This window comes from Choloepus didactylus, chromosome 14, assembly GCF_015220235.1.
Source record: "Choloepus didactylus isolate mChoDid1 chromosome 14, mChoDid1.pri, whole genome shotgun sequence".
NCBI classification, from domain to species: domain Eukaryota; kingdom Metazoa; phylum Chordata; class Mammalia; order Pilosa; family Megalonychidae; genus Choloepus; species Choloepus didactylus.
The window spans coordinates 94,671,484-94,696,786 of record NC_051320.1 but is presented as its reverse complement, the minus strand read 5'-3'; the positions used below and the strand labels follow the sequence as shown (position 1 = coordinate 94,696,786).

Genomic DNA, 25,303 nt, shown 5'->3' with positions numbered 1-25,303 from the left:
GCCTAAGTCAAGGCTCAGTGACGTCTGTTTCCTGGCTCTAGACAGACCCACATCCAAATGCAGCCTTCCTCTCTCTGAGATCTCGTCCTTCTCCTGTGTCCCTGCATGGAACGTAGACAATCTTATTGTAGAAAGCAAGGAAAAATCAGAGAAGAATGGCCATTTTCCTACCCTAAAAAAAACCTCTGTTTTATTTTTGTGCCTTTCTTTTCAATGTTTTTTTCTATTCCTAAATTTTAGTTTTGTTCATAGAGATGATCATCCTGTATATGTACTTTTGTGCCCTCTTTCACTTGATAAAATGTTTCCTGTGTTATAAACATGCTACACTTATTTTTAATAGCCACGCCATATTTCATCAAATGGATCCCAGATAAGTTAATAACAGTTCGATTGTTGAATGTTTCGGCTGTTTCAGGATGTTTACTCTTGTATGGGTTATATGCAGTGGTTTGTACATAAAGCCTTTTCTGTGTTTGGGGGTATTCCTCAGCATAGTTTCCTATAAATTATTAATATTTTACGGGATCTTGGCAGATAGCAAGATTGTCAGCTCTTCCTGTGCGCAGACCACAGCCGTCCCTGTGGCCCGTGTGAGCGTGGCTTTGGAGCTGAGCCGCCTTGGGTTCACAGCCTCCCTCTGCTGTTCCTCGTGGTGTGATTTTACTTTGGCAAGTAGTAAAGTTCTCTGCACCTCAGTTTTCTAGTTTGTAAGGTGGCGATGCTGAGCGTGCCTCGACCCTTCAGTAAAGGTGTGATCCCCCGAGCGTGTGGTTGCATGGCTCTCGGATGCACCATGGGCCGAGGGAGAGCCTGGAGCTGGATCCGGATGCAGTGCAGCCCTGGGGGTTTGCCCGAATCGTTGTTGGTGTCCCAGTTGCAGAGAGGAGAGCACGGAGATCCAGGTGTGGATTCAGGACCTTGTGTGCTCCTGCGGAGGAGCCCCAGGCCAGGCCACAGAGGGTGGGCTGGAGCCTGGGTGGGCACGGGTGGGCACAGCTCCCGAGCAGGCTGAGGTCTGGCCTGCCGACTCCCCTCGCCTCTTGCCTCAGGTGTGTGAATGGTCTGGAAGCCGGGGTTGCGGGGGCCTCCAGTGGGGAGGAGGGCAGGAGGCACGGGCTGGGCCTTCTCTGATGCCAAAATCCAGGGCCCTCCCTGGGGTCTGTTGTGGTGGCCACACAGCTATCTCCACGGACACCTGGCCATGGCAAAAAGGAGGGTTGAGTGCCCTCCCCAATGGGCCCCCCTCACCTCCTTCAGTCGATAGTGCTTTTCTCTCCATAGCTTTGACTTGGAAACGTGAAGGACTTGGCAGTTCAGCTTCAGCCACATCACGGGGCTGGTGTTCTCAGCACTCACCAAGCAGACCCCACCCTGAGCTGGGGCTCTGGGCTGTAAATCAAGCAGCGCTTGCAGGGATGAGGGGCTCCCGTCTCGGAACAAGGGCGTCACTGCTGCACCGGACGCCGACGGCCTGGCCGCCAGGAGGCTCCTCCCTCGTGTCTGGGGCTCGCGGCCGTCCGGTTCTCCCAGGGCTGGGCCAGGTCACGTTGGAGCGCCTTTTACAAATGAGGAAGCAGCTCCGAAGGGAAGTTCTGCCCAAGGTGACGGAGGCACGTTGATGACATTGATTCTTTGATAAATTGGCTCATCATTCATTCTGCAAATATCTTTAGAACATCTGCTGTGCCCGGGCACTGGTTTAGGTGCTGGAGTTCCAAAACTGAATTAACTGAGATCCTGCCTTTGAGAAACTCCTGGGCTGCTATGGGGTGGGGGGCCCAGGTCAGTAAACAGGCTGCTCACACACAGCCTGGCATGCACTGGCTGAGAAGCTTATGCAGGCGTTGTGCAAGCCGAGGCGAGAGGGAGAACCCCGATTCCAGCAGCCATTCCTTCCGGAAAAGGCAGCAATGCACTCGGACGTGGCGCACAGCCCGCTGCCCAGCAAACCTCCCTGCCGGCAGGAAGGTGGGGAGCCCCTGATGTTTGAGTGTTCGTCCTTTTATCTATGTGGCACCCTCTGCATTCAACCTATTGAGTTCAGGAGTCCAGATTCGGGAATGCCAGGCAGCCACAACTCTGTACCACTGCGCTGTGGGTGGACTCCGTCCCGGGGGTTCAGGGGTCTACAGAGAGGCGTGCCCACCCACTCCTGGAAAGTGCCCTTGCATCAGATGGTGTAACTGTAGGTCTTGTGCGTGTGTGTATTGGGGGGGGGGTGTTTGTTTTTAACACAAAGATCATACGAAATGGCTGCTGCAAGTAACCAAACACAATCACGTCTTGGACGGCTTGGGAGACGGAGCAGGAGAATGGCTTTCGAGAACCAGTTTCCATCCAGCAAGAAAGCCAGCCGCCGGCCTCCCCGTCAGCGCCGCGGCCGCTAGCCCTCGCCTTGCTCCCAGGTAGCTGAGCAACGGCCCTGGGCTGTGGGCTTCGCAGGCACAGCTGCGGTCTCCAAACATCTGCTCCCTGCGAAAGTGTGAGCACTTGAGGGTCATCGAGGGGGTGGGGAGGGTGTCACGGGGCAGTTGAGAGGTTTTGACTCTTCAGCCTCGGAACCTCTTACGAAGGAGCTAAGCGCTGTATTGTCTTTCTCGTTCTAAAAATGAGGAAAAGGAGGCTGAGAGGGGCTGAGGGACCAAGCCAGGGCCCCCCAGTCACCAGCGGTAACCTCAAGACTAGTCTGGAAACACGGTTCTAGACTTCCATTCTCTTACTTTACCATCCATCTGTCTGTGCATCCATCCACCCTCCTATCCATCTGTCCGTCCATCAAGTAGCTCTTGAGCACTTTCTGTGTGCCAGGCATCCCCCGGGTGCATGCTTTGAAATTCCGAGGGCCTGCAATGGTGTACAAGTGACAGTCTCCTTCTCAGCTCCAGCCCTCTCTCTCGAGGCTGCCACTATTTCCCATTCAGGGGAAATCTCTCCAGACATGCTCTGTATTTTCTTTCCTCCAGTGGCAGTACAGGATACCTGTTCTGCCACGTGATGATATTTCTTGGATGTTATTCCATACGAATCCATGCAGAGCTGCGACATTCTTTTTCACAACTGGGTAAGATGTATAGTAATTTATTTGCTCTGCCTGTCTGGATGGACCCTTAAGTTGTTTCTCATATTTTGCTATTATAAATATTATTGCAGTAAAAATCCTCATAAGGGTGCCAGCGCGCAGAGGATATTATTTCAAATTTAGCACTCTCTTTAAAAATATCTCGTTTCTATACCATACTTAGAAAGACCTTCCCTTTTCCCTATTTAATATTCTATTTATTTTTAAGAGTCTCCATTGTTTGTTCCTAATACTGTTAGAGGCTCATTTGTTTTAGCACTTAAATCTTTATTTCCAGAATTTATTAAGACACGAGCAGTGCAGCATGGCGTCTCCTTTTCTTTTTCTAGGAAGCTCCCCAGTTACCCCCAAGTCCTTTAATAAATGATCTTTCTCTACTAATCTGCAATGTCATCTTCTTACATGTGTTTAGGGAAATTTTTGGAGTCTATGCCATTGATCTGTCTACTCATGAGCCAGTAACCACCTTGTAATTATTGTATATTTTATTGTATATTGTATATACACCCTTTACTATATATTTTAATATCTTCTATAGATAATTCTTTGTCAACGTCATTCTTGCTAATTTTTCATGTTTGTTTTCATATAATTTCAGGAAGAACTTATCTAGCTCATAAAAAAAATTTTATAGGTATTTTAACCGCTTCTTTACCTGAAATAATGCTTCCATTCTTGTTAGTTCTTTAACATATTTTTGCTTTCTCTCCTTTTATTCTTAATTAAGCTGGCTATCAAATAATATACTTTATTCATTAATTCTGCCTTTTCACTTTTCTAATTCAATAATTTTTGCTTCTAGTTTACTGATTTCTGCTTGGGCTTATTGTATTTCTCCCCCTCATTTATAGAGTTGCACATGTAATTCATTTATTTAGATTTTCCTATATATTAATATTAAGTATTTAAGTCTATGAGTTTTCCTGTGATCACTACTTTACTTGTATCCCATGTTCTGGTACTTAATGTTTTCATATTTATTTATTAGGCCTTCTGCAATTGTAATTTAGATTTCATCTTTGTCCCAAGAGCTATTTGAAAGGTAGTTTAAAAAAAAAAACTTTCTATGGTAGTTTTCATTTATTTTGTTTTCTGATCTTTGTGATTACTTCCTAATGTAATGGTATTGTTATCAGTTTAGTCCTATTTGCACCTCTTGGTGAAACCTTACTGAGGTTTCTTTGTGGCTAGTTTTTTTTAAATTTTATTTTAATGATGACTTCATGGACAGTTAAATAGAAGGTATATTTCTTTTTTTAAGGCTATTGCAGTGAAAATAGATGAATTAGCTCTACCTTATTAATTACATTGCTAAAGTCTTTAACATTCAATTGAAATATTCCACTAACAATAGCCTTTGAGAGGTGAATTAAGACGACCACAACCGTGTGTCCCATTTCATCTAAAAGTCTCGCGTCCCTTCATGTGGTGAGTGCATGTCCCGAAACGAAAGCGCGTGCTTTGGTGCATAGACGCTCATAATTACTTTTCTGCTGTCCTCTTTACCATTTAAAAGGTCCTCCTTAGTCTTCTTCATTGTTTTTTGCCCTTAATTCAATTTTATCTGATATTAAACCCATCACCCCGTTTTTCTTTTCCTTTGGCTCTCTTATGTTTTAAACCTTTGTGAATTACCTTTTCCTTTTTTATGTGGTTCCCTTGGATGAGGCATAGAGTTGAGTTTGCTTTGTGATCCAACGTCAGTCTTTTTCATTAATAGTCGAGTTTAGGCCACTCACTTTCACCGATGTGACATGTATGTTTGCTCTTGGTTCTGTCATACTGTTATGCTTTTTGTTTTTGTTATTCTTTTTTATCTTTACTTTTCTGATCTGTATTTTCTTGATTTTGCTTTGTGTGATAATTTTTTCTTGTTTTCCTTCTTCTTCCTTTCCAAGCTCTCTTTCACTTTCTTTTGCCTGACCTCTTTCCCACTATCACCCACTGTTTGGTTTGCTAAAGCTGCCAGAACGCAATATACCAGAACTGGGTTGGCTTTTACAATGGGGATTTATTAACTAACAATTTACGATCCTTAGGCTGTGAAATGTCCAACTCAAGACTTCAACAGGATGATAGCTGGACTCTGGAGACAGACTGCCGACATCCGGGACACCTCGGTCACATGGGAAGGCACATGGCTGGCGTCTGCTGGTCTTTCTCTCCTGGGTTTTTGTTGCTTTCAGCTTCTGCCTTCAGTGACTTCCTCTCTCAGCTCCTCCAGGGGCTTTTTCTCCGTGAGCTTCTCTTAAATTCATCTCTCTACCTCTGTGTGTGTTTTGTCCTCCCATAAAGGACTCCAGTAAGGGGATTAAGACCCACCTTGAATGGGCTAGGTCACATCTCAGTTGAAATAACCTAACCAAAAGGCCCCACCCACAGTAGGTCTGCACCCACAGGGATGGATTAAGAGAACATGGCCTTTTCTGGGTACACACAGCTTCAAACGACCACAACTACTCTCACCTTCTAACGCCTTATCTGCTTTATTCTTCTTTATGATCCTTATAATCCTCTGAAATTTCATTATTTACACAGATTCATTTACTGTTTGTCGCTCCATCCCCACAAGTATAAGGTCCATGTGAGGAAGTTTTGTTTGTCACTCTATTCTGAGAACCTGGAATTGTTACTGGACATTTAATGCATGGTTAACAAATTTTTGTTAAAGAAATCAATAATATAGCCTTCACAATATAGCTCTGAAGTAGGGAGTGCTCTTCCTCTGCTATACAGGAAAGCCATCTCAAAGAGCATCCGCAGCCCTGCAGCCCGGAAGTGGCACAGTGTGGACTGGAACACACTCTCTGTGATTTGAAATCCACGTTTTCCCCAGTGTTGTGCCCTTCCCCGAGTCGTGTCGTGAGCTGGGGGCTGGGGCCTGCTGACACCCAACCGGACAGTCCACCGCAACACACGCTTTTAAAAAATAATAGCAATAAAGAAAATAATTTTATTTTGCACACACTCACAGGAAAGTTGCGTGTATAATAGCAAGAGTTTTTTTTTTCTTTGCTGAACCATTTTCGAATAAGTGGCTGACATTATGCCCCTTCACCCCCAAATTATTTAGTATATATTTTCTACAAACAAGGACATTCTCCTACATAGCACAATTCAACCATCAAAATCAGGAAATTGACATTGCTCCATTGCTGTCATCTAATATTGGGACCCCATTTAAGTTTCACCAACTGTCCCAATAACGTCCTTTATTGAAAGAGGGTCTAGGTCTAGTTCAGAACCATTTGCTGCATATAGTTGTTTGCCTTTCATCTCTTTTTGTCTAGAATAGTTCCTTCATCTTTCTTTGACTTTCATTAACTTGACACTTTAAAATATTCCAGCCAACTATTTTGTAGAATGTTCCTCAATTTGTATTTGTATGATGGTTCCTCTTGGTTAGATTCCATTAATGGTCTTTGGCAGGAAGCTCACAGAAGTGACGCGGTGTCCTGCTCGTTGCCTCTGCCAGCAGCACATAACTTCAATTAGTCTCATTACTGATAATGTTCCTTCTGACTGTGATTAAGGTGGTATCTGCCAGAGTTCTTTACTATGGTCACCTTTTGTCTTTATAATCAGTCAACATTTTGTAATAAGTATTTTAAGTGTAACTTTGAAACTATGTAAATATATAATTCGCCATCAAACTTTCCTTTGTTCATTAATTTCTACTTGCATAGACTCATAGTTTTCTATTTTATTCAATGGGTTGAAATGTTACTATCATTTTTTTAAATTTTGATGCTCAAATTGTCCCAGCTTTGACCAGTGGGAGCCCCTTCAAGTTGACCCCTGAGTCCTCTTGACATGAATCTCTCCTTTGAGCATTTCCCCACTTTTTGGCACAGAAAGGCGTCCCAGGTTCATTTTGAACTTTCTCTGCCACTGCCCAGGCATCAGCCTTTTCTCCAAGCAGCCCTGGTTCCCTTTAGAGAAGAATGGCATCTAGAAACCAAAATCTAGACACTAGGGGTGCTCATTCTGATGAAGGTGTTACTACTCGCAAGTCCTGTCAGAGGACAGAGCAGGAAGTACACGTGTAGACACACACACACACATGCACACACACACATTTACACCTGTATTTCTCCATCTATGTGTACCAAAATCCAGGAGTTCACACTGACACCTCTAATCCCACTCCAACACAACAAGGTTCATTCTGGTTTGTTCCCTTTCCTTATTTGTACCTCACTTCCTCAGCATTCAGAAATCTGGCTTTCAATATTCCTAATATAATAACTTATCTATCGGTCCCCTATATGTAACCGTCTCCCGTCTCCACCATCACCCCTCCCCAGGCCCTCTCACCATGGGACCTGCCCCCTGAAACCACCGAGCCAGGCCCTCTCATCTCGCTAGTGCTCCGACACCCCAGACCAGGCAGCCCCTCTGTGTGGGCACCCTCATCCCAGGTCTGGGCCCTGGCATCCTGCCCGGGGCAGCCGTAGCGTGCAGTGCCCTGCTGGTACTCTGTGTTCCACCCTACCCAGGTTCAGGAGGGGGACGGAAGGAAGGTAGGGATGGAGGGGAATTGAGCAGAGGGGGCAAAAGAGGGGCGTCATGCTCCATGTGACATTTGGTTTGTGCCTTTGCTCATGTTATTCTCTTCATCTGCCATCTTTTCAAACCCTTTCCCGGTGGTTCGCTCTTATGTATTCTCCCAGGCCCGGGTACAGGGCCACCTCTTCTCCGACGTGCTCCTTGCACTGCTTCCCATCTGTGTCCCCCTCCTCACTGGGGCTCCTCCAGGTTCCCCTGCGGTGACTCTCTGAACTCCTGGGAGACAAGGTCCGAGTCGTGTTTCCCTCCCGCTTCCCAGGACACCGTGGGTTCAAAGGAGAGTCCTGTTGAAGGGGTGTAAACAGTGAGCCTCTGTGGGTGTCTGTTTTGTGGGTGAAAGGATGGTTGGGTGGATGGGCCAATGGAGGGATGAGTGAACTGCCTCCAGGAGTTCACAGGCTTGTTGGGGAGAAAGGCTGCATTCCTATCAGATCAAAATATGTGAGGCCGAATCCCTTCCACCAGGGAAATCAGCATCTCTGTTCATCCGCAGAGGTGCTTGCGGGCTCTCACCCTGAGAGCAACCTGCGTCAGAGCCCGAGGGGGACCCTAATGTGATGGCACTCCTTGCTCTGGGTCTCCTCGTGTTCTCTCCCCTGCTCCTCTGCTGTCGCCTAATCAGAGTGAAATCAAGAGACTGTAGACTGCTGGTTTGAATTGTTGCTAATCAGAGGAGATGTAAGTCAAGCCCAGGTCTCCGTGGGCTTCTTTTTTCCTGGGGAAGCATGCATGCATGTTCCTGTGAGCGTATTCCATCATCCTTGCACCTGTTGATGTTTATTTCCAGCACCCTAGGGCTCTGACCTCCATGGGCTCCCCACTGGCTCACGTACACCGGGAGCAGTGACATCCTCCGGGTGCACCTCTGCTGGCAGAGCACCGTCGTCCTGGCACAGGGGGCAGGCCGCTGTGGAGAAATGACCTGCCCGAACCAGGGCAGAGGCCATGGTGTTGATTCTGTTGGACGTCACCGTCCGCTGAGATCTCACGTCCAGATCAGGAGCAGCCCCCAGGGTTTTCCCAGTGCTGGGAGGGACAGTCCTGGGGGGCAGGGCCACGTGCTTGCTCCCCGCCATGCCCTGCAGCAGGTGTCACCACCCTCGCTTCCCAGAGCTGGATGCTGGGGGCTCTGAGGTCACCCTGCCGGAAAGCCCCACAGCCGCCATTTGAATCGCCATCTGTCCAGCTCAAACCGTAGGACTTGACCTGTATCAATCCTCTTAACTGTTTTCTGTCCCTTAAATGACAGTCAACTTCAAGATACTTTGCTCAAAATAGGTGACAGAGATTTCTGTCTTTCTCCAGTTCTTCCATTGCTTCTTTACAAGACAAAAAATATTTAACTCCTGGTTGCTCTGTATCACAAGAAATTTCACTTCTCTGGGTTTGGCAGCCTTTCCAACTCCTTGTATTGAAGGCTTTGCAGAGGGAAAATGTCTGTTGTTGGAGATGTGAGTAATTGATAGGATGTCTGGATGTGGGTCAGTGGGGACTTACTGTACCAGAGGATGAAACCTCTTATTTTTCCAAGAGCAGCACAGAAAAATCCTGCGGTATCTGAGGAGTAAACAGCTCTGTGAACAACTTGGCGGGGACACGTGCGCAAGGGGAGAGCAGGCCGAGCCCAGGACTGGGTTCGTGCAGCTCTCGGGGCTGCAGGGGAGTAGGAAGAAGGGCACTGCCCAGGGCCTCCCTTGCTCTGCCCAGCTCAGGACCCAGGCGCCCATTACCCTGCTGAACACTGGCTGAGGCAGCTGGGGGCTCTGGCTGGTGATTGCCCGGTGGGTACATGATGTCATCACACGGGCTTGGGCTGGAGTGGGCAGTAGCTGCCACCGGCGGGTGGGCTCCATTCCAGGCTGGCTGGCAGGAGGGGATCGGCTTTCCCGCATCCCACCACTGCAGCCTCCGTTAGGCCCTCCACGGCCCAGCCCTCCTCCCAGGCCATTGTGGGGGCCTCTCCACCAGCCTCCAGCCCCCAGCCTCCTCTGCCTCCAGGAAGGCACCTTGTGAACTGCCATTCAGAGACTTCCCAGACCCTGCCGTTGGCCCTCTTCCAGCCCTCATCAGCTGTACTTCACCCTTATTTTTCAGGGCTTGCCCACAGTGGGTAGAAAGTACTAAATCAGCACAGGGCAAGAGCTTAATGGAAAATGTTTGAAATTAAGCTCTTTAATTTCTTGTGAAGGAAAAGAGGTCGGAATACAAAGGGGGCTCAGTTTAGGCTTCAGTACGAACAGGGTTTTGAGGAAAATAACGGCTTCCTGTTTGAGGACTAGACAAAGGAAGTGACCCTGAACGCAGCGCCGGCCTTCAGACACCTTGAAGCCAGACCTTGCGCCTGGCACAGCAACTGGCCTTTTCCAAGCATCGCCTGGCCACGTCCTTCTGCCCAAGGTCCTTTGTTTTGTCATTGGATGGTTGATCCCGCCGCAAAACTGGAAAAAACAGTCAAGTAACCTTTGCCCTCTGAGACGTCAGCTTTATGGAGGAACAGGCCCCTTACCTGGAAACAAGGTCCCAGGTCTCCCTCGGCAGTGTGAGCTGTGTGGATCTTGGTAGGGGGAAGAAATGCCTGGCGTTGCCCCCTCTTCTGAAAAAACAGCACATTAGAAAGAGCACAAACTCTCAGCTGAGTGCCTGGGTCCTCTGTGTGAGCGTCTCGCTGCGTGGCCTTGGTTAAGCTGCTTTACCTTGCAGAACCTCCGTTTCCTACTGTAAAATGGGACCATAATCCTACCACACATTACTGTGGAGACGATTAAATGAGACAATGTGCATTTGGCACCTGTCTCGCCGGAGTGCCCCACACACACTGTGTTCTCAACAATGGAGACGTGTTCCCTGGAGGGCGGTGCTCAGCCTGTCTGTGCCCACATGGGTGGACGTGAAGTGGTGCCTTCCCCTTCCAGCGAGTGGGCCAGCTCCCACAAACCCATCTCTGCAGCCCCACCCTCACCCCGAGAAGTCCGCTGGCTCCCGACCCAGGGCCCTGCTTTCTCGAGGGAATGGTGGCCACGCTCTGAGCCTCCTCACGTAGGGAGACCAGGGCTCAGAGACCGTAGGTATCTGCTCAGCATTGCTCACCTCACCACTGCCGGAGGACTCGTCACTCTCCTCGAGACGAGAACAGGCAGAAGAAAGCACACGGGACGTAAACGGAAGCCAGTGCTTCTGTCAGCTTACGTGTTCCACAGAGGTGCGGAGGGCAGCTGTGGAAAGTGACGGAAAGCCTGCTTAGGCCAGCCCACGCGCGGTGTGCTCCCACAAGCCACGCAGCTCCCAGAATCTACACAGCTCTTACGATCACAGCCCTCTCAAGAAGCAGCGATTCTCAGGTGGCCGAGGTGGGTGCAGGCCACCAGGGGACCCCAGGAGGGGGCGCTGCCCCATGCAACTGACCTTAGAGAGCCACAGCTCAGCCCCTGAGCATATGCCGCAGCCCTGCCCTCGGCCCGCGCCGGCGGAAGCTGCTGCCAGCAGTGCAGTGTGAGGGGGCAGAGCCTCAGGCCGCCGTGAACTCCCGTCCTGGCCTGTTGGATGCCAGGATTTGTTGAAACTGCTTGGGGTGGGGACGCAGCAGCACACAGGGGCAGGCCAGGCCCTGGCTTCCAGGAGCCGACTGCCTAGATGAAGAGATAGCTGTTCATTCACTGAGTAACCGTGCACGTGGTGTGAAGGAACAGGCCATGGGCAATGCCAGGGGGAGACAGGGAGACAGGGTTAGCCAGGGAGATGGGGAGGTGCCCAGAGGAAGGGGCATTTGAGCAGAGGTGGAGAAGAATTGGCAGTAACCAGGCTCTGAGGGGTTGCAGGGATGGAGTAGGGGGCGGTGCAGCCTCCTTTAGCTGGAGGCTCTGAGGGGTGGTGTGGCTGGAGCCCGGGGATTCAGGGGCCATGTACAAGGGAGGCTGAGGGCACAGGGGAGCCCAGACCCTGGAGGACCACAGTGGATTCAGGTTTTATCCTGACAGCTATGGGATGCCATTGAGGTATTTTAAGACACAGGAAACAGAAATGCATGATCAGAGTTGTGCCTTGTAAAGATGACTATGGTTTCAGTGTGCAGAAGAGATTTGGGGGACGAAGCAGATTGGGGGGAAGGGGGCAGGTCTGGGAGGGAAATCACTAATAGTTTCTAGGCCAAAGACAATGGTACAGAGTTGTGGGCATGGAAGACAGGGCCCCAGGAAGGGGGCTGGGAAATGGTGGAGTTGGCCTCGAAAGCCAAGGGGAGGTGAGTGCCGGGACAGGACGGCCTGAGTTGTCACGTGCTGTGGAGGAGCCCCATGGCACCTGATTGGAGCATCCGGTTGTCTCCCATGCTCATCTTCTCCCTGCGCCCCTTCAGTGGGCGTCTGTGAGCCTCCAGCATGTGCCTGGAGGAGGAGATTTCAGGGTCCCCAGAAGCACAGCCTTCCCCCAGGTGCCGGCTCTGCTCAACAACACTCAGTCGTGTCCGCATTTCGATGTCTCGTGCTTCTGGCTGTCGCCATCTTGAGGTCAGACTCATCGGTCACATCCCCGGTCCCTTGCGGCACTGAGCATGTGGTCCTTGGAGTGTCTCACTGCATCCGATGCAGAGCCAGGGCCTGTGAGCTACCGTGGGCTCTCGGTGGTGCCTCTGGGTATGGCAGAAGCCCGGATATCGTAAGGGCACAAACCAGGAATTATTGGGTTCTTCTGGGCTGTAAGGATGGCTGGAATTGGGATGTTCATAGAAAACGAAGACTGGTGGGTCACAGCCCTCAGGGACTTCCCTGAGTATCTTAAAATGAGAGCACGGCAGAGGGTGGGCACAGAAGTCTCCCTGAGTTCAGTTGTGTTCCAGTCTGCACACTTGGGATGACATGGATTAGTCTGAGTTTATTTGAATGTTGAGCTAAATTCTGGAGAGATGGGGAAGTGACTTGTCCTCTTAAAACTCACATTCCAGTGAGTAAATGTCTAAAGCAAGAGCTGGGATTCGCGTTGTCCTCAAGTGGCATAAAATTGTTTGCCCTTACGCATGTACGTTCATTTTTCTGGGAACAGGATCCTTGGTTTTCATCAGGTTCTCCGAAGGTTTATGACCCAGAAGGGTTGGGAATGACTCTGTTTAAAGCATTAAGACAGCAGTTGCTCCGTGAACTTACTGCCCCCTGCAAGGTGCGGCTCAGCTGTCAGCCCCACCCCCACCCCACCCCGGCCTGAAGTCTAGGGCTCCCTTCACCGTGCTCGAGGGCACCTGCTCTGTGGCTCTGTCCACGGCCATGGCCATGAGAGCCACCTGCTCCCGCCTGGTCAGCACGTGTCCCCGGGGACCAGGGGCTGGCCGGCTCCCCTGGGTCCCCAGCACCTTGCAGCTACACAGGGCAGAGCCAGCCCTCGGGCCCCTGCTTTGTGTGCAAGAACCGTCAGGTGTAAGAACAGAGTGGCTGTGGGCCGTTCCGTTTATCGGGATGCAGACACTGTCCTGCTGTCGTTAGAAGGGAGACATTAGCTCCCCTGCTCTCTGAAGGCTTTTCTATTTCTGGAAGCATGAACTTTATTATGCAGACATTCAGCCTTGCTTAGTAAGCAGCGGCAAGCCCTGCTTTCGCTCCGCATCTCTGTGGGTCCTCGGGACGGTGAGCGATATCGATAGCTGCTCCTAAAAATGGAAACACGGGGTGGGCTTGTCGATCGGGATGGGAGGCAGCATGACAGCCCCCAGCCTATGTGGACCAGAAGTCCAGCCACACAGGATCCCACCAGGTTCTTACCTGAACCCCGACTCTGGGCAGCATCTGGGGGCAGGGTAGGGGCATGAGGAGACAGGGTCCCAGCCCTCGAGAACCCAGCCCGGCCTGGCGTCGCTAACGCGGAGCTGAGGATACCAACGCGGCAAGCTCTGGAGGAGGTTGTCACATCTGTCGGGGGTGCTCAGGGTCAATTCACGGAGGAGGAAGAGTGAGCGAGGTCTCAGGGCAGGGATGGGACTTCAGCCTGCAGAATGAGGATGGGGCATCTCTATGGGGCTCTCAGGTGGGGCCAAGGCCTGGAGGGGGCCCTGCAAGTCGTGTCTGAGGGGACAAGTGTGCGGGATAGGAGGGGGTGTCAGGCAGCTTCCTCCGGGCAGCCCCAGCCTCAGGGTGGCTCTAGCTGAGCACTCTCGCCCAGAATTCAGGTCCCTGCACTCACCGGCTGTGTTGCAGTCGAGGGCTCACGAAGGGGCTGCCCACGTTCAGGTGGTTCCCACCGACACCCCCTCCCCACTGGGTCACCAGCTCTGTTGGGGCCTCCCGTGCCCAGCACTCACAGGGCCTGACAGGAGGGTGCAGGGCAGATGCCCCCCAGCAGAGGGGGAGGGCAGTCACCAGGTGCCCCAGCTCCCGAGGAGGCCGTTCAGATCTCAGGGTGGCAGAGGCCTTAGGGGAGCATTCCAGTCGCTTTGCAAAAATGACGCTCTTGACAGCAATGCTGCAGAAGCCAAATGTCAGGAGAAGTGGGTCATATTGTGTTACATACACGCTGGTTAGAAAATTGCAGGAAAAGCCACCAAAACGTGATTCTTTCTTTGTTCTTTCTGCATTTTATTAAATATAACCTAAAATAATGTTGTTTTCATAGTTCTGGGGGTTTCATTTTTCAAGGTAAAGCCTCAGTCAGACTTTATTTCCACTTTGTGCTGTACCCTTTGGTCCCATTTGTAGGTAGATGCACTTCACATGGCCTTTTGCCCCCTCCTGTCCTCGGGGCAGCTACCTGCTCGGTGACAGTCGGTGACGTGTGGAAGGAGGCAGGAAGGGCCGGCTCACCCGGGCCCCCGTGGTTCTCCCTGGCTGGCGGCTCCTCCGCCACGGTGGGCTCTGCAGCAGGTGCCGCCGCGCAGCTCCCGAGCCCGGGTCAGCTCCTCCTGGGGGGCAGGTGCTCACCGGCGGCGCGGCCCGCGGCTGCTCTGGCTGTGTGTCGTTACGGTCACCACGCTTTCCTCGGCCACTGGCAGCCACGAGAGAGCAGTGGGCACTGGGTGGCGGTGGGCCTGGGTCTGAGTCGCCACCCACTGCCTCACTCAGTTTCCTCGGTTGTCACGTGGGGACCTTCCCGTAGGTTGGTGATTAGGGTGAAATGTGAGTTGGGTGGAGGTTCTTTGTGAACACGTGGGAAGGGGTGTTCGTTCCTGAAGGCCTTTCTCCTTCAAGTGTTCATTGGCCCCCGTTGTCCCCAGAACACCAGCAGGGACCCCCACCCCCACCCCCGGCTCTGAGGCGGGCCTGCTCCCCTGCTTTTGGAACACTGCGGTTTCCGGAAGCCGGGGCCCACGTACCTCCCTGCCTGGGCATGTGCTGTTCCTTCCTCCTGGGATGCTGGGCTCCTCCGTGCATCTTTCGGACCTCAGGGTTGGCAGCCCCTGCACTGGGCTTCCGGTCCACCCTGCCAGCACTTCCACTGTCCCTCGTGGACAGCCAGCCCCCTTGGGAGCAGGGGAGTGGCTGTGGCGTTTGTGTGCCGGGTCGAGCACAGTGCCAGCTGCTCCACGGCAGCCATACCAAGAATGTTTGAATGAAAACGAGCCAGTGAATGAAGGAACGAACATTTAAACGGATGAATGGACGTTGACATGAATGAATGAATGCGTTCTCTTTCCACTTGAGCTGGTCCTGCTTGCACCTGCCCCAGCCTCCTCTCCCTCCCAGTCAGTTGCTCTCTGGCGGGCACCAGGGTTCGACATGGGAACCAGTTAGGACCGAAAGCAAGCCGAGCACACCACAAACCCGGACGTGCTCGGCTCAGCTGCTCTCGAGAAAAGCTGTCCCTTAGTCTGTTTTGGCCTCCACCCGCCTGGCTGCTTTGCTGTCACCCTGTGTTACAGATGAGCAAGGGAGAGGCTGGGAGAACAACACCCCACTTCTCTCACGTCTCCCCTTCGTCAGAACTCAGGCCTCAGTGGCAAGCGGCAGGTTCACTTCCCAAGGCCGGAGCTGCCCTGCCTCCTGGTCCCAGAGAGGGGAGTGGGGGACACTGAGGTCCCTCTCCCCAGGGAGCAGAGCTGGCTGCAGGGAGCAAGCCCCTGAAAGGCTGGTGTTGGTCCTTAGCAGGTGCCGGGTAGAAGTGGCTGATGTTTGGAGGAGGGATGTTGCCATTAGCTCCTTGCTGCTGCCAAGGGGAGGTTTCCCAACTTGCCCCTTGATCTCCAGCCCCTCTTCCCACGACCCCTTCCCCAAGTCTGCAACTTCTTGAGGTGCCAGACTTACTGCAGGAGGGGTTTCCAGGCTCATGAGCCGGCAGATGAGACCAACTGCAAGGGGGAGGAAGCTAGCTGCCTTCACGGAGGATGTACGGAAGCATTACGCCTCGTGTGCATTGTCACCGCGCATCTTTAATACACCAGGGAGGCGGGGAGCTCAGTTCCCATTGACTGAAGGGGCTGGGATGCTCGGAGCCGGGGCGTTTGCCCAAGTCAGCCAGCCAGTGAGGCGTAGAGCTGGAATCCAAATCCAGTTCTGACCAGGCCCGCGGGAGGTCTGTGCTCGCTGTCACTGGTGAAATGAGAGGAATGTGGTTCAGTCTTTGATTCTAGGAAGTGCAGGTCTTGTAAACTCTGTAAATCATGCTTTAAATGGTGCCATCGCGAGGACGACTCTTAGGCACAGGTTCAAGCAGAGCCTCCCCAAGACAAGGGGGCACCCACTTCCTACACATCTCCCAAGTGCCACACACTCGGGGCTTTTCACCAGCGATTCCCCGAGGGAGGGTGGCAGGTGCCCGGGCAGCCTCTCCAGTCTCACCTGAAGAGCTTAAACCTGAAGACCCTGGCCACGGGCCTCCAGAGGGTCCTTCAGAGGGTCAGGAGCACAGCACGATTCTTGGAACGAGCCCCCTGGGACTGCCTGCTGTACGTCGTCTTGGTCTTCCGGGGACTTACGAGCTTGGTGATGCTGTCATCAGTTTACGAGGGTTAAATCTAAGGCTCAGAGAAGTGAAGCAACAAGACAAGGTCACTGTGCCTGCCAGAAATGGGGCTGGGGTCCAGCCCTGACAAGGGTGAGCTCTTGGCACCATGGCGTGCCAGGGCTGGGGATTCTGAACAGAAGGTTTGGAAAGTCCTCAGGTTGCTCACCTGATTACCAAGGTGAACGAATTTTTGGCTGCTTTTGATTCACTTCCCAAACCTAGAAGTTTGATGTTACCAGATTCAGAATCTTGGGGCCTCTTTTATTTATTTATTTGTCCTTTGATCTAGCCCTGCTCTTGGTTACCAGGTAACCAGGTGGGCTGCATTGTCTCTCAGGGATGTTTGCGGAGGAGGCAAAGTCTCTGCCTCTGAGACACGAGCAAATAATGGTTTAATAATTGATGGCCCTAACTCCGTAGATGTTATCAGCTGTGTGTAGCAGATGATCGCTCAAAAACAGAAGGCGCCAGAGAGCCCATCTGAGGTCTGGGGTCTTCCCTGGCCCTCGTTTCAAGGTGGGGATGTGCAGCCACCAGGCCAGCTCCGCACCCAGGGGCCCTGGTGCCTGCACCCCGGCCTCCTCACCCACTTGGCACCCCTTCTCTGAGCGCTCAGACCTGGCTGGGGGGAACTGCCAGCAAAATCTGCTGAGGGATTTGGCCAGGAGAGCAAGAGGAAAGAGGATTTCATTAGAGCCCTATTTCTTAAGCCTTCACTGAGCACAAGGCATCATGGGGGTGCTCTCCTAAGAGGGGCCTGCTGTGGGCACTGTTACCATGATCATCTCAGGCTCAGAGAGGGTACGTTCCTTCTCCAGAGCCACCCAGCGAGGAAGGACAGGAGCCAGGGTTTGCATTGAAGTGGTTTGCTGTTCCAGTGACAAGCCAAACAGTGGCCATGCTGTGTGCCCAGCCCTGTGCTCAGGCTCTCTTGTCACCCCTTTCCACCCACTAATGCTATGGGCTGAGGGTCGTGTTAGTGTCCCAGGGGGCAGGCAGGGTGCAGGCAGGTCCCTCAGTGGCAGTAACAGGATGGGAGCCCAGCCCAGGCCCATCCAACCGCAGTGCCTGAGCCCTGAGCCCCTTTCCAGAACTAAAACATCACTGCTGGTGGATTTGCACACTGGGGCTCCAGAGAATAGAGCCAGCCCCATCGATTGTGACTTGGTCACTCATTTCGCTGTTCCAGCTAGTTTGGGGAATAGAGAAAATTCCTAAGCAATAGAGGAATCAACCTGCAGAGGTTTCTGAGCACCTGGAGCCCTCATAAAACCCTTCAAGGGTCTGATGATTGGATGGAAAACGACAAATTTTCTACCACAAAATGCTCAAATACAAAGCGTGGTCGGATGTGCTGATTTCCCTGGTTTCGTGGCTTTACTCAGATGCACCTGCTAGTGGGACATTTGCCCTGAGAATTCAGACAAAACAAAAGCCCTTTGCTCCCTCTTCGTAAAATGCCCCCCATCCTGGCCACCTGCCCCTCTGGAGTGTGCCTGGGTTACTGGGGCTGCCTGCCCCCCTTCTGCTCTTGGCTTCTCACTGCCCCGTCTGCGGCTGACCCCCCTAGGCTGGCCCTGCCCCATCCTGCTGCCTAACCATTGCCATCCTGGAAGTAGAGTCGCAGCCTCTCAGCACAGCCCTGCCTCAGGACTAAACCACAGCCTTGGGGAGGTCGGGGTTGGAGCCCTGCTCATTTGTTCATTCATTCATTCGACTTCTGGTTTGTTGTTTAGTTGATTGTTCATCCCTTCAGTGAGTGTTTGGTGAACACCTGCCTTGTGCCAAGCTCTGGCAATTTGGGATGAGCTGGTCCTGTGCTTTCCTTCCCGTCCCTTCTCCCTGTGGGGCAGATGGATTCCGAGTCACTGATTGAGTGGACTGTGAGAAGCCTGGAGGGGGAGGCACGCACAGGGGATGGGGGACGGAGATACTCACCTCCCCCTTTGTCATCCCAGGAGCAGCGGGCCGTACGAGGGGAGCTGGCTGTGGTCACCCGCACTCCTGCCGCCGGCATGTTGCCGATGGTGCCGGGTCCAGGAAAGCTGCCAGCACAGGCCGCCCCAGGTGAGCCTGGCCCCTCCTTACACGCAGACTGGTTGGGGAACAGCTGGGCACGGACAGCACAGGCACCATTTGCTGCCAGCCTTTGGTGTCGCCTGGACTCACACCTGTTGTTGCGGAGGGCATCTGTGAACCGACGTGTGGCCTGGCCAGCGGTGGGCACGGAAGGCGGCCTGGCAGGCGCCCGAGGACGGAGGCTTTCCCCACCCTCCACCGAGGCGGTGCTGTCGCTGCCACCCCTCTCCCAAGTCCCCCACGGTTTGAAAGACTGTGTACCAGCCTGTTCATCGAAGGCTGCTGAACTCGTGCTTTCATCTTATTAATCAAAAATGCGTATCTGCCGAGCCCAGCTTCTGCCCAGCCCAAGGGAACCTGCGTCACTCCATGGAGCTGAGATAACTGCAGTCCGAAGGGAGGAATGTGGTTTCCTCGGATGTGTGCTGCCCAGCGGGGGAAACGCATGCCATCCGTTTGTGTGAGACACGGACGGGCACTGCCTGGTGGTTTTTCCGCCTCCGGGAGCCCCAGGTCAGGGCCATGGGCGGCTCCTCCTCTGATTTTACATGTTTGGGAATTCAGTCCATGAAAAATCAGTCATGAAGGGCAGAACCGGGACTCGGGGGAGGGATAGACACTGATTGAGCACCCGCCGCATTCCTGGCCCGAGGTGAGGAGCTTCAGGTCAGGGAGGAGACAGGCCTGGCAGACGGGCTTGCGATCCAGCTTCGATAAATCAGGGTGGACGTGCGGAGTGCCAGGTCGGGGAAGGCAGCGAGCCTCAGGGATTTAGTTCCCCCTTCCCCAAGCACCTAACTGGGTGCTCCTGCACCTCAGACGCTCCAGGAATGCTTACTGAATGTGTCGCATGCTCGTTAGCCAAAAGCAAAATGTCGCTTTCCCATCGCCCACGTCACCCTGACAGAGTCCGCTCAGATCCCTAAGGAGGCTCACCCTTGTGCAGCCTGACGGCTTCTGAGGTCCCGTTCTCATGCACCGGGTCATTCTCGTCCAGAATGGCAGAAATACAGTTATTTCATGCAGCTGCCATACATGCTCCAAAGATTTACTAAATGTAAATACTTCCCATAAGTCCGTGGGAAGTCCTTTGCCCCACTGCCTCGTTGGCACTCTCTGCACTTCCCAGGCTGCACCTCGGTGACGGTGAATTCCCCCTGCTGAGCTTCCTCTGGACACCCAGCCACGGGGCACGGCCAGAACAGTGCTGGTGGACCTTCCGGAGCCTAGGGAGCCAGCTCGGGACCCCTCATTCAAGGAGAACTGCCATTCAGTAGCCATGCTCACATCTCTCCTCAGCGTCAAGATGGGAGAGCAGCTGGTGGAATTTCTATTTTCCGAGTTGCTTTGAGCCCCTCGATTCCAAGGAAAGCGGCAGTGAAATGGGAAGAGGATGAGCTTTGGCATCACACTGACTTGGGTTTGAGTCAGGGCAAGTTGAAATAATGTACAGCCTGCCCCAACCTGGTCTGGTGTGCTCCCTGCTCGTGCCTCTCCTTTAGAACCTACCACATTGTCGTACAGAAGTTCCTTGTCGTACAAAAGGGCTGTGCATTTTGTTCTGCCTTGTGTTTGTGGGAAGGGGCACCACGTAAGGGACCCACAGCATCAGCTGCTGGTCTGGGGCTGAGCTGAGGTGCATTTGCTCCACCGGTTAGCTTTGCTTATTCCTCTGAAAGTTCCCAAGGGGAAAATCTTTGACTAGAGGAGTTTCTATATAGTTTTTTTCTTCTTAAATGATTGTCCCACCTTTTAGACTGAGAGTTCAAATTGGGAAAATACCTTATGTCTCTTGATGTTCCCAACACCTGCAATAGTTCTTGGCATGTGGTAGGAACTCAATAAGTGATTGTTGGGGAGGTGGATGGGGGGACGGATGGGTGGGACAATGGGAGGGTGGCTGGGTTCCCAGAAAGGCAAATGGTTGGGCGGGTAGAGACAGGGTTGAATGGGTAGAGGGGTGAAGAGTTGACTAAGTGGACAGTTGATTGGCTGCAAAGGATAAATGGATAGATGGCTAATGAAGGGTTAGGTGGTAGGATGCATTTGTGGATGATTTGGTTGTTTGAATCATGGATGAAAAGTCTTCCTTTGGTGATTTAAATCCTTAAAATGGCAATGATATGGCCCAGCTTTTATGGATGCACCAGCATATCTCTGAGAGTCTCACTCTGTCTTCTTTAACAGTTGGGTTGACTCATAATTAAAATGTTGTCATGAGTAACGCAGTTTCCCATCCAGACAAGGGCAGTCCTGGGCTGGCGATGGCCAGAGAGTCACAGGAGGCCCCACCCCCGAAGGGCGCTGATGCTTGGTCCTTGTGATGACAGCCCTGAGCTGGGAGGACGGAGCCCTGGGCACTGGTCGGCTCTGCCAGCTGCTCAGCGTTAGACCTTAGGTGAGTGACGTAACCCTTCCATCTCAGTTTCTTCCCTTGTAAAAGGGGATAAAAAGCCCACTTTGTAGAACTGAGGATTAATTGTCATCATGTGTATAGAGTTCTTACCACTGTGACTGGCCCAGAGGCACTGTAAGATAAAAGTTTTTACTTCACTCTTCTGAGCCTCTTCTTAGTCCACCTGCCCCATTTGTAATTTCTACCAGATGAGATAATGGACACAGATACACTTTAATAAACAGTCCAGTCCCCAGAGAAGGGGTTCAGGGCCCCAGACACCTGGGCAGAGGTTCAGGCTTGGATTTGGGGGTTCCTGGGGAGCTGGAACAGGAGCTGAGAACGAGAGCAGGAAGCTGGACCCCGGGGCAGAGTCCCCAGCCCCCCTTGCCCGGGAGGACGGCCCCGTGGGGATCCAGGTCAGGGGTCCTCAGAGCTGAGCCGGGGGCAGCGAGGTGCTCGGGTGGAGCTGGCCTTTGATGGGAATCCTGACAGGGCAACCTTGAGGAAGCCACCTCACCTCCCATCCTGTCCCAGCACCCGTGGAACAAGCATGTTGACACCCACGTCACGGGGTATGAAACGCACTCGAAACTGTTCACCCTGATGCTAATGATAGTGTCAGTGTATCACTCACTATTATGCATTCTGTGTCAAATGCTACCTGTTGTGTACTATAACTTAGCTAGTTTACTGCAGTCCAGTATACATATCACACATTCAATATTATACATAAAGTGCATTTATATTATGAAATTATAATAATTGCACAGTTCCTAAGACATCTCTGTTGATTTGATGAGGAGCATAGTGAAGGCCCAGAACCAGCAGGAGGGGAGTAGGAATGAACAGCTGTATTCCAGCTGCTTTGTTGGCTCCTGCCTCCCAGCAGGTCTCCCCATAGCAGCTGCTGCTTCTGCAGGTGCCACGCGGGCAGAGGGCAGGCAGGGTGGGCGCACAGGCCCTCCAGGTGCACCCCTGTGGCCGGTGGGCATGAAAGCCCCTTGTCGGTGCCTGTCCCTCCTAGTGCGGGGGGCAGCATCCTGATGGCACCCCCTAGTCCAGTTCCCGTCTGCTCTCACGATGTGCCTCGGAATTCTAGTCAGCCGGGAGGGCTCTCCATCAGGCACCCTGATGAAGCTGGGGGGAAGACTGGACCGGGAACAGCCTGGCTGGAGGGACTGCTGGGGACAGCTCCTCCCGGGGCCCACAAGGACATGTAGCACCCCCATTTTACCCAGGAGCTGGGGGAGCCAGTGGCACCTGGACTAAGTGGACAGTTGATTGGCTGAAAAGGATAAATGGTGAGGCATGAGCGGGGGCGCCCAGGCCCACGTGTGCCCTGACATCATCTGCATTTGCAAATTATGAATCAACCGGGCCTGTCTGCAAAAACCCTCTGTACCAAACAGATCTGTCTCCAGCCTTCCATGGCACATTTAGTCTAGACAGTGACCCTTTGGTGGGGCTTGGCATGTGAAGCCACATGATCTACAGTTGGAAGCAAGCATTATTTGCCAAGCCAAGGGAAGGCCGTTTAAAAAAACCCAGAGCAGGCTGCTTTAGTGTGGAACAAGGCACTCAGCTCCAGAGCCTATCTCCTTTCTCCTTAAGAACATACAGATTTCTATTTCAGGGGCGGGAGAGCTATATACAGGCACATACATATTTATACGGAGGGAGCGGTAGCAATACACTTGAGCATCTATATGTGGAAAGAGAGCTAACTTTAGACCAAGGCACACACGTAGATTGTGCATATGCACATACACAATATGTGTGTTCCACGCCCCGTATCCTGGTCCCGTAATAAATGTTGGGAGCTTTTCTTCTCCAGGTCATTTACTCTAGGTCATCCACCATGGCGTAAACTGTCTGTGTGGGGGTGTGTGTCTGTGTGTGTGTGTGTGTGTGTGTGTTTCACTTATTTTCTCTCATCATTGAACTGGCAACCTGGACTTGGGCTGAGGAGACCAGATGACAGTGTTTACCCCACGCGCTGGGAAGCTTGGAGGTGGGTGAGCCCAGTGCCCAGCGCTGACCGCGTGGTGTGTGCCCGGTGCTCGGGCGGAGCTGGGGCGCGATGTGAAGTGTGCTTCAAGCCCACAGGCACAGCTGCCTCTGTTTCCATTCTCTTCCCTCCCGCCCGCAGACCTGGGGAGAAAGCCACGTCGATCCAGTGACTTGCCCAAGAAAAGAGGCCATGAGGCTCCCCAGCACAGGCCCTGAGCTGGAGGCCCCGTCCTGCTTCCTGTGGACTGGGTCAGGCCCTGGTCTGCAGCACCCTGCCGCCTGGGCCTGGGGTGCATGCTGCTGGTCTGGGGAGGGGCAGGCCTTGGTGAAGATCTTTGCCCTTGGGAGAAAAGCTTTTAAATGTGCTCCTGTCTCAGCCATTCAGGGGGAACGTCAAGCTCACCTAGCCCCCCACGCTAGTCCCCATCACCCACATTTGTCTTGAAAGGTAACCTGGATTTGAGTGAATGGCTTAATCGGCTGGCTCCAGGGACCCGTGTGTGTGTCTGCAGGTATGCGTCATTCCGACGGAATTAACTCAATTGCTTCCATCTGTCATGTAGGATGAAAATTGGTTCTATTAGTTTTTCATTTCAGCTCTTCTGTAAGCGAATGGGAGAGTGTGTGTACATGGTGTATGCGTGTGTGTTTCATTTCAGCTGTCCTGTGAGTAAATGGGAGAGTGTGTGTGCACAGTGATTGTGTGCGTTTCACTTCAGCTCTCCTGTGAGTAAATGGGAGAGCATGTGTACAAGGTGATTGCGTGTGTGTTTCATTTCAGCTCTTCTGTGAGTAAATGGGAGAGTGTGTGTGCCTGGTGATTGTGTTTCGTTTCAGCTCTCCTGTGAGCAAATGGGAGAGTGTGTTTCCCCCTTCTCAGAAACCTCAGCTGATTTTTGTTTTCCCAAGTTAGCATCGGCTTTCTTGGCATTGTACTTGGTTTTGGAAAGCTGCTGTGTTTGCTACTTGAGAGGACCCCCTGTTCTGTTTCTCAGGGCTCTTGAAACTTCTTTGCTCCTGTTCTGAGCAGCTGGGCTGCATTTCTGCCTGTGTGCCCCAAGTCACTGACATTTGGGGTCTGTGCAGGACAGGCAGGTGGCAAGCCCAGGGCCCAGCAGAGTCACCTCTTGGTGAGTAATGTTGAATGAGTGTTCTGATTGATTCAACCAGACAGCTCCAATCACCTGTTAATGAATCTAGATAATCAATTTGTCTGATAAGAAAAGCTAGTGTCTCCGTGGATTGTTGATCTAACAGAATGCAGAGTGGAATCCGAATTCTGACCTCCCACACTCAGCCTTGGCCTCCTGGTAGTACATGCGGGTCAGCTGGCACAGCACCCGGGTGGTGAGAACAAAACGCGGGACGAGCCGGGGTGGGGGTGGGGGCTTCCCGGGGCTGCGGTCCTGTCCCCACCTGCGGGTGACTCGGTAGCCATGCATCTTTTGGCTCCTGAGTGCATCCAGCAGCTCTCAGTGCAGCTAGAATAGTATGTTCTAAACCAGATGAACTAGAACACAGTGAAACGTTTCAATTTCCTTTCAGAGACCATTAAAAGTACATAGATACGTTAATTTCTCTGGAGCAGTTTATAAATATCCGTCTTGATTTTTCATTTTACTCCTGAAGTAATGTACTGCTTATACCAACTATGTTCATTTAAGATGTAATTTGCCGTATCCTAGAAGAGTCAGTTTATAAGCTTGGAGGAGGAAGGGCTTGTCACTGGCAAAGGCTGGTGACGATTTGGTGGGGCCTGGTGCAAGCACAGCAGGCCAGCTGGCGTGGGCCTGGCTGCAGCTGCTGGTGTACCCTTGGTCCACTCGTGCGGGGAGCCCTGCGTCCAGGCCCCACCACCCTCGCCGCGCTACCGATGGTGCCTCCCGCTGGCTGGCACCTCGTCTTCCCTCCCCTTGAGATTTCGGAAACGCAGGCCTGGCCGTGTCTAGCTTCGAGCCTGCCAAGGGTCCAGTAGCTCCCTAGTAAAGCTCAGCCCATCACAGCCCAAGGCCCGGCCCGTTCACGCCGCTCTCTCAAGGCCTCTCTTTGGTCTGGGTCTCAGCAGAAATGCCCTGCTCTGCCTGCAAGGCTCCTCCCTCGCCCTTTAAGCCTCCATGGGCCACCTCCTCTGTGAAGCCTTCCCTGATCTACCCTCCTCCCTTATCTGAGCATTCCTGTCCCCAGGCTGTGATTCCCGGGCCGAGGGACTGGGCTCACTCACTAGACAGAATGAGGAGCACATCCACAAC

The 25,303-nt window shown here is 52.5% G+C and overlaps 1 protein-coding gene across 1 annotated transcript in view; it reads left to right on the top strand.

The window, feature by feature from the left end:
- The window catches only part of TRAPPC9 (trafficking protein particle complex 9), a 743,379-nt gene that overhangs the window by 609,074 nt on the left and 109,002 nt on the right, over window positions 1–25,303 (top strand). The window lies entirely within an intron of this gene.